Source organism: Staurois parvus, unplaced genomic scaffold, assembly GCF_062004578.1.
Source record: "Staurois parvus isolate SC_StPar_1 unplaced genomic scaffold, SC_StPar_1.0 ptg002411l, whole genome shotgun sequence".
In the NCBI taxonomy this organism is placed as follows: Eukaryota; Metazoa; Chordata; class Amphibia; order Anura; family Ranidae; genus Staurois; species Staurois parvus.
The window spans coordinates 1126-8690 of record NW_028320207.1 but is presented as its reverse complement, the minus strand read 5'-3'; the positions used below and the strand labels follow the sequence as shown (position 1 = coordinate 8690).

Here is a 7565-nt window from a genome sequence, read left to right as displayed (position 1 = left end):
TGCTGGCCCCCCCTAGAGACGCCGACTCCCCCTATAGATGCTGGCCCCCCCTAGAGATGCCGACTCCCCCTAGAGACCCTGACTCCCCCTATACTGACTCCCCCCTATAGACACCGATTCCCCCTATAGACGCCGACTCCCCCTATACTGACTCCCCCTGTAGACGCCGACTCCCCCTATACTGACTCCCCCGTAGAGGCCGACTCCCCCTAGCAGTGGCAGGAAGGTACTGCAGATAGAGCATTAATCCATGAAGTCCTGTGAGACTAGACTCTGACGGAAGCTGCCACTCCCCATACACTGCCTCCAGTAATATGTTCATCCTGGACTTGGTCTGCAGAGTTGGGGGACGGCTGCTTCTATCGGAGCCTAGTCACCCAGGAGCACAATCTCCGGAATGCCCCCACACACCCCCAGAAATCAGGACAATTCGGTTGGCAGGAAGGTTTTATTTTACGGCGGCCATATTGGGAAATGTATTTCTGGATCCGTACAATTCTCGTCTTCCCGCCTTCCTCTTGGCTCCGCCTCCCTTGACTCGTCCCAGCTCCGCCTTCCATGACTCGCCCCGCCTCCAGCATTCCTGACTCAGAATAAGGTCCTGTGAAGGAGAACAGACATCATGAATGGAACCATCATATAGCTCCGCCCACTGTAGCCACCAATCAGAGAGGAGGGGCAGCCACTGCCGCCAATCATCACATCATTGGACAGAAAGTTGGAAAATAGTCGAGCAATCTGATTGGAAGATATCAGCTGACATTCTGCCAGCCAATGAGGTCACAGCACGAGGAGGATCATGCAAGGGTGGCGCAGTTCTTTGGACGCAGATCATTTGTGGGCGTCGGCTGGGACGGGACAGTCTGGAGGTCAGATCTGATTGGTCCAAATGCTACAAACTCCGCCTTCCCATAATCCTCATCCAGATAGGAGCATCGCCGCCTAGTGACCATCGCTGGTACTGTAAGACCACTTTCTATCCCGCCCACCGACTCCACCCATAGACAGCCGAGAGCTCCGCCCCTCCCATGATTGGTCCCCTCCGGAATAAGGGCGGTCCAAGTCACATTCAGTACAGCGGGGGGCGGGACTGTGTGCTCCTAGTCCTCCAAGATATGCCCCCCCCCCCGGCCAGGAAAGGGTTAAGGAGCGCTGTACCCGGCTGGGCAGCGAGATTCTTCCTGAGTGGACAACTGAGAAGTGGTGGGTGGAGCCAAAGCTTCTACTCCGCCCCCTTCCATCAGTCTTAAAGGGTAACTCTAGCTAAAACCTCAGATGGGGTGGGGGAGGGGGCTTTCCCCTCACTTCCTGTGCAGCTGACTCTGCGTCTCCCCCGGTGACAGGAAGTGAGGGGGAATTTCCGCAGACGCCAAACTCCACCCACAACTGGGAAATGTTCTGGGTGGAGTTACATTGCAGCAATCTGAAGGTGGCGGGTCCAGGAGGAGCTCTGATTGGTCCATTCCTGTCCTCTGTGTTCCAGAAATACAAAATGGTCTTCCCGAGACGGCCAATCAGAGCCCAGCTGTTCTTTATTTTCCCATGGCAACCAATCAGATTCCTCACATCCGGCCGCCATGATAAACTCCTCCCCTGCCGCCTGACAGGAAAATGTGTGGGCGGGGCCAGTCATAGCGACTACTCTGCGTTCTCCACCATCCAACCATCGCACAGCGAACACCACCAACGCCACTTCTGGGGCTCCGCCCCCCCCTGGCTGCCATTGGATGGCAATTCCCACACAAGTGACTCGCTGGGACACCCTATCAAAATCCAACAGTCCAATCCCCGCCTATTCCCAAGTGATCCGCTGGCCTGACTCCACCCCCACCCCATTCTCAGGTGACCCACCAGCCTGACCGCTGCTTCTTCTTGATGACCCACTGAACTGACTCCGCCTCTTACCAGGTGACCTGCTGGCCCAACCCCCGCCTATTACCAGGTGACCTGCCAGCCCCACCCCCGCCTATTACCAGGTGACCTTCCAGCCCCACCACCGCCTATTACCAGGTGACCTGCCAGCCCCACCCCCGCCTATTACCAGGTGACCTGCCAGCCCCACCCCCACCTATTACCAGGTGACCTGCCAGCCCCACCCCCGCCTATTACCAGGTGACCTGCCAGTCCCACCCCCGCCTATTACCAGGTGACCTGCCAGCCCCACCCCCGCCTATTACCAGGTGACCTGCCAGCCCCACCACCGCCTATTACCATTTGACCTGCCAGCCCCACCCCCGCCTATTACCATTTGACCTGCCAGCCCCACCCCCGCCTATTACCAGGTGACCTGCCAGACTTACATCCCCCGTCCATTCCCAGGATGAACCACAAGCCCGACCAACACTTCCTGAGGGACCTGTCAGCCCCACCCCCACTTATTCCCAGGTGACCTGCCGGTCCCACCCCCACTTATTACCAGGTGACCTGCCGGTCCCACCCCCACTTATTACCAGGTGACCTGCCGGTCCCACCCCCACTTATTCCCAGGTGACCTGCCGGTCCCACCCCCACTTATTCCCAGGTGACCTGCCGGTCCCACCCCCACTTATTCCCAAGTGATCTGCTGGTCCCACCCCCGCCTATTACCAGGTGACCTACCAGTCCCACCCTTGCTTATTTCTAGGTGACCTTCCAGCCTGACCACTGCTTCTTCCTGACAACCTGCTGGACTGACTCCGCCTATTAGGTGATCCCCGGAAGGGTCACAATGGGAAGAACTGCTGATGGAAATCGGCGGCTATAAATAAGAACAAGCCCATTGGTGATTTCAGTTTGTGGGCGGAGTCAGTCACTCCCTCTGAATCTGAGCCCAGCGAGGAACAATATAATCGCCCCAATCAGGTCGCTGCCCATTCCAGAGGTCACTACGCCTGCAGGAACACGCCGCCGAGAATGTCCTCAGTGCGCGTCAATAAATGGCGTCCATCCAAAGAACTTTCCCGCACTTCACACACCCCGCCTACGGGTACTGGACCCGCCTCCATCATGCTTCACACCCCGCCTACGGGTACTGGACCCGCCTCCATCATGCTACACACCCCACCTACGGGCGCAGGACCCGCCTTCATCATGCTACACACCCTGCCTACGGGCGCAGGACCCGCCTGTATCATACTACACACCCCGCCTACGGGCGCAGGACCCGCCTTCATCATACTTCACACCCCGCCTACGGGCGCAGGACCCGCCTGTATCATGCTACACACCCCGCCTACGGGCGCAGGACCCGCCTGTATCATGCTACACACCCCGCCTACGGGCGCAGGACCCGCCTTCATCATACTACACACCCCGCCTACGAGCACAGGACCCGCCTTCATCATAATACACACCCCGCCTACGGGCGCAGGACCCGCCTGTATCATGCTACACACAGATGACACGCCATCTCCTCCCACCTGGCGGGATTGCCGGTTAAGTCCTCTGCACTATGAATCCCGGTCTGTACACCGACTCGCTGTTCCCAAATATTTCCCTGTCCGCCGGCCAGCTGAGCGCAGACAAGAGACCACGTCTTAGTGTGTTACCCCAACCTCGCCCTGTTACCCCAACCCCGCCCCCATCTGTTACCCCAACCCCGCCCCCATCTGTTACCCCAACCCCGCCTTCATCTGTTACCCCAAACCCGCCCCCATCTGTTACCCCAACCCCGCCCCCATTTGTTACCCTAACCCCGCCCCCATCTGTTACCCCAATCCCGCCCCCATCTGTTACCCCAATCCCGCCCCCCTCATCTGTTACCCCAATCCTGCCCCATCTGTTACCCCAACCCCGCCCCCATCTGTTACCCCAACCCGCCCCCATCTGTTACCCCAATCCCGCCCCATCTGTTACCCCAATCCCGCCCCCCTCATCTGTTACCCCAAATCACTCCCCATCTGTTACCCCAATCCTCACCCCCATCTGTTACCCCAATCCTCACCCCCATCTGTTACCCCAATCCTCACCCCCATCTGTTACCCCAATCCTCGCCATCTGTTACCCCAATCCTCACCCCCATCTGTTACCCCAATCCTCGCCCCATCTGTTACCCCACCCCATCTGTTACCCCAATCCACGCCCTCCATCTGTTACCCCAATCCCCGCCCCCCATCTGTTACCCCAATCCCCGCCCCCATCTGTTACTTCAATCCCCACACCATCTGTTACCCCAATCCCCACCCCCATCTGTTACCTCCGCCCCATCTGTAACCCCAATCCTCGCCCCCATCTGTTGTCTTGGAAATACCCCAATCCTCGCCCCCATCTGTTACCACAATTCCACCCCCATCTGTTACCCCAATCCCCACCCCCCTCTGTTACCCCAACCCCACCCCCATCTGTTACTCCAACCCCGTCCCCATCTGTTACCCCAATCCCGCCCCCATATGTTACCCCGCCCCCATCTGTTACCCCAATCTTCGCCCCCATCTGTTACCCCAATCCCCGCCCCCATCTGTTACCTCAATCTCTGCCCCATCTGTTACCCCAATCCCTGTCCCCTTCTGTTACCCCAACCCCGCCCCCATCTGTTACCCCAATCTTCGCCCCCATCTGTTACCCCAATCCCCGCCCCCATCTGTTACCTCAATCTCTGCCCCATCTGTTACCCCAATCCCCGCCCCCATCTGTTACCCCAATCCCCGCCCCATCTGTTACCCCAATCCCACCCCCGCACAATTCCACCCTTGATCCCTTCCCGGACACCTCCCACCCCCGCACAGTCCCACACTTGGTCTCTTCCCAGGCACCCACCACCCCTGCACAGCCCCACCCTTGATCCCTTCCTGGACACCTCCCGCCCCCGCAGAGCCCCACCCTCAGTTTCTTCCCGTCCCAGCCACTACGCACAGCCCCACCCTCGGTCCCTTCCCGGACACCTCCCGCTCCAGCACAGCCCCACCTTCAGTCCCTTCTGTTCCGGAGCATCTCCCGCCCCCGCACAGCCCCACACTCGGTCCCTTCCCAACCTGGACACCTACCACCCCCGCACAGCCCCACCCTCGGTCCCTTCCCAACCCGGACACCTACCACCCCCGCACAGCCCCACCCTCGGTCCCTTCCTGGATACCTCCTGCCCCCGCACAGCCCCACCCGCAGTCCCTTCCCATCCCGGACACCTACCACCCCCGCACAGCCCCACCCTCGGTCCCTTCCTGGATACCTCCCGCCCCCGCACAGCCCCACCCTCGGTCCCTTCCTGGATACCTCCTGCCCCCGCACAGCCCCACCCGCAGTCCCTTCCCATCCGGGACACCTACCACCCCCGCACAGCCCCACCCTCGGTCCCTTCCTGGATACCTCCTGCCCCCGCACAACCCCACCCTCGGTCCCTTCCTGGATACCTCCCACCCCCGCACAGCCCCACCCTCAGTCCCTTCCTGGATACCTCCCACCCCCGCACAGCCCCACCCTCGGTCCCTTCCTGGATACCTCCCACCCCCGCACAGCCCCACCCTCGGTCCCTTCCTGGATACCTCCTGCCCCCGCACAGCCCCACCCGCAGTCCCTTCCCATCCCAGACACCTACCACCCCCGCACAGCCCCACCCTCGGTCCTTTCCTGGATACCTCCCGCCCCCCGCACAGCCCCACCCTCGGTCCCTTCCTGGATACCTCCTGCCCCCGCACAGCCCCACCCGCAGTCCCTTCCCATCCGGGACACCTACCACCCCTGCACAGCCCCACCCTCGGTCCCTTCCTGGATACCTCCTGCCCCCGCACAACCCCACCCTCGGTCCCTTCCTGGATACCTCCCACCCCCGCACAGCCCCACCCTCGGTCCCTTCCTGGATACCTCCTGCCCCCGCACAGCCCCACCCTCTGTCCCTTCCAGTCCTGGACACCTCCCGTCATTGGAGAACCTCTGAAGATGGCCGGACTCCGTCTGGTAGGTGAAGCTGGTGGTATAGACAGTGAGGAGAACAGCAGAGATAGGTGTCCCCTGGGGGCCCACAGATTGCTGACCACCCCATCTCACACACAGTCCTACATGCAAAGCTGGAGAAGAGCTCCTATTGGCCCGCTACCAGCACTTTACTCCTCCCCCCAGAATTGATGTGGACTTCCCCAAAGCATAGAAGCTCTCCTATTGGCTGTCTGACAGTGCCATCCTTCTACCCCATTCCGGGAGAGTACCCATTGGCTATTCACCCATGCTATAGCTCCTCCCCCTAGGAACAGCTGCAGATGGTACTTACACCTCGTCATCGTATTCTTTGGGCGGAGACACGGCAATGACCAGATCTATCCAATCCTGTGGAAGATGAGAGGTTATGGGGGGGGGTGAAGATCGGATACGGTGGGTGTAATATACGCGGCTCGCCGCCGGCACCTACCCCGCCCGAGTTCCAGGCTTTCGCCAGCGTGGCCTGCGCCTCCGACAGCATCACATCGGTCAGAATCTTCCCGTTCACAGACAGAATCTCGTCTCCTCTCACAATGCCGCCTGGAAGAGACACGGACCAATCATGTCATGGTTCAACTATAGGCGGAGCCACGTCACCCTTCCAGTAGCAGCCCCTTGTGGGGGGTCTGGATTTTACTGAAGGACAACTGAGGGGGAGGGGAGATGGAAGGGGCTCCGCCCTCTACCCCAACATGGAGGATGGGAGATGGAAGAAGGGGCTCCGCCCTCTACCCCAACACTGAGGATGGGGGAGGGTGGATGGAAGGAGGGGCTCCGCCCTCTACCCCAACACTGAGCATGGGGGAGGGTGGATGGAATTAGGGGCTCTGCCCTCTACCCCAACACTGAGGATGGAGGAGGAGAGATGGAAGAAGAGGCTCCGCCCTCTACCCCAACACTGAGGATGGAGGAGGAGAGATGGAAGAAGAGGCTCCGCCCTCTACCCCAACACTGAGGATGGAGGAGGAGAGATGGAAGAAGAGGCTCCGCCCTCTACCCCAACACTGAGGCTGGAGGAGGAGAGATGGAAGAAGGGGCTCCACCCTCTACCCCAACACTGAGGATGGTGAAGGGGGTGGGGAGAGGCTCTGCCCTCTACCCCCAAAACGGAGAATGGGGAAGAGGCTCCGCCCTCTACCCCCAACACGGAGGATTGGGAAGGGGGGGGGGGGGGGAAAGGCTCTGCCCACTAACCCCAACACAGTGGATAGGGGAGTGGGGGAGGGTAAATGGAATGAGGGGCTCCACCCTCTACCTCTACACTCCCAAGACCCAGACACACCTCAGCTCTTCTCCCCGCCCCCTGTAGTGTGTCCTCCCCGCCCCCTGTAGTGCATCCCCCCCCCCCTGTAGTGTGTCCCCCCCATAGTGTGTCCTCCCCGCTCCCTATAGTGTGTCGTCCCCCCCATAGTGTGTCCTCCCCGCCCCCTGTAGTGCATCCCCCCCCCCCTGTAGTGTGTCCCCCCCATAGTGTGTCCTCCCCGCAACCTGTAGTGTGTCCCCCCCCCCATAGTGTGTCCTCCCTGCCCCCTGTAGTGTGTCCCCCCCCATATTGTGTCCTCCCCGCGCCCTGTAGTGTGTCCCCCCCCATATTGTGTCCTCCCCGCCCCCTGTAGTGTGTCCCCCCCCCCATAGTGTGTCCTCCCTGCCCCCTGTAGTGTGACCCCCCCCCCCATATT

At 60.6% G+C, this 7565-nt stretch overlaps 1 long non-coding RNA gene across 1 annotated transcript; it reads right to left on the bottom strand.

Moving 5' to 3' along the window:
- Window positions 1-434: 434 nt before the first annotated feature.
- On the bottom strand, window positions 435-6419 carry LOC149430914 (uncharacterized). Its single transcript, XR_016309376.1, has 3 exons — window positions 6317-6419; window positions 6179-6234; window positions 435-601 (listed from the first exon to the last, which is right to left on the bottom strand). It is a non-coding gene; the product is annotated as an uncharacterized LOC149430914 (long non-coding RNA).
- Between the last annotated feature and the right edge of the window lie 1146 nt (window positions 6420-7565).